Below are 402 nucleotides of genomic sequence, written 5' to 3'. Positions count from 1 at the left end.
TTGGTTTATGCTTTGAGGAGGCAGCCCTTCCCCAGTTGTACTTTGATGTCTACCAACCTGAAGAGCTCATCTTTTGGCATTGTGTAAGACAAGGTCCACTGTTATTCATAAAGTTTTAACTAGTCAGTTATCTTGGAAGTATATCATCATGTCCTTCTTCTTACTCTTGCTTAGTCTGGAAGCTCCTCTGAAAACTTACTACCGTGGATGACTGTGCTGGTATTCGAAATACTGTTTGTATCACTTTCACCGTCACAGAAACGCACAAGCCACCACAGTATAATAGACAGATGAGTGGTGGAACACATACACACACATACACACAAACATAAATATATTTTATTGTGGTGAAAACATACACAACAAGACATTTGGCAACATAACAGCTTCCACATAGACAGC

Source organism: Orycteropus afer, unplaced genomic scaffold (genome assembly GCF_000298275.1).
Source record: "Orycteropus afer afer isolate SDZICR_OR568_19922 unplaced genomic scaffold, OryAfe1.0 scaffold01160, whole genome shotgun sequence".
NCBI classification, from domain to species: Eukaryota; Metazoa; Chordata; class Mammalia; order Tubulidentata; family Orycteropodidae; genus Orycteropus; species Orycteropus afer.
The sequence above is the reverse complement of the archived record's forward strand: the minus strand, read 5'-3'. Positions refer to the sequence as shown.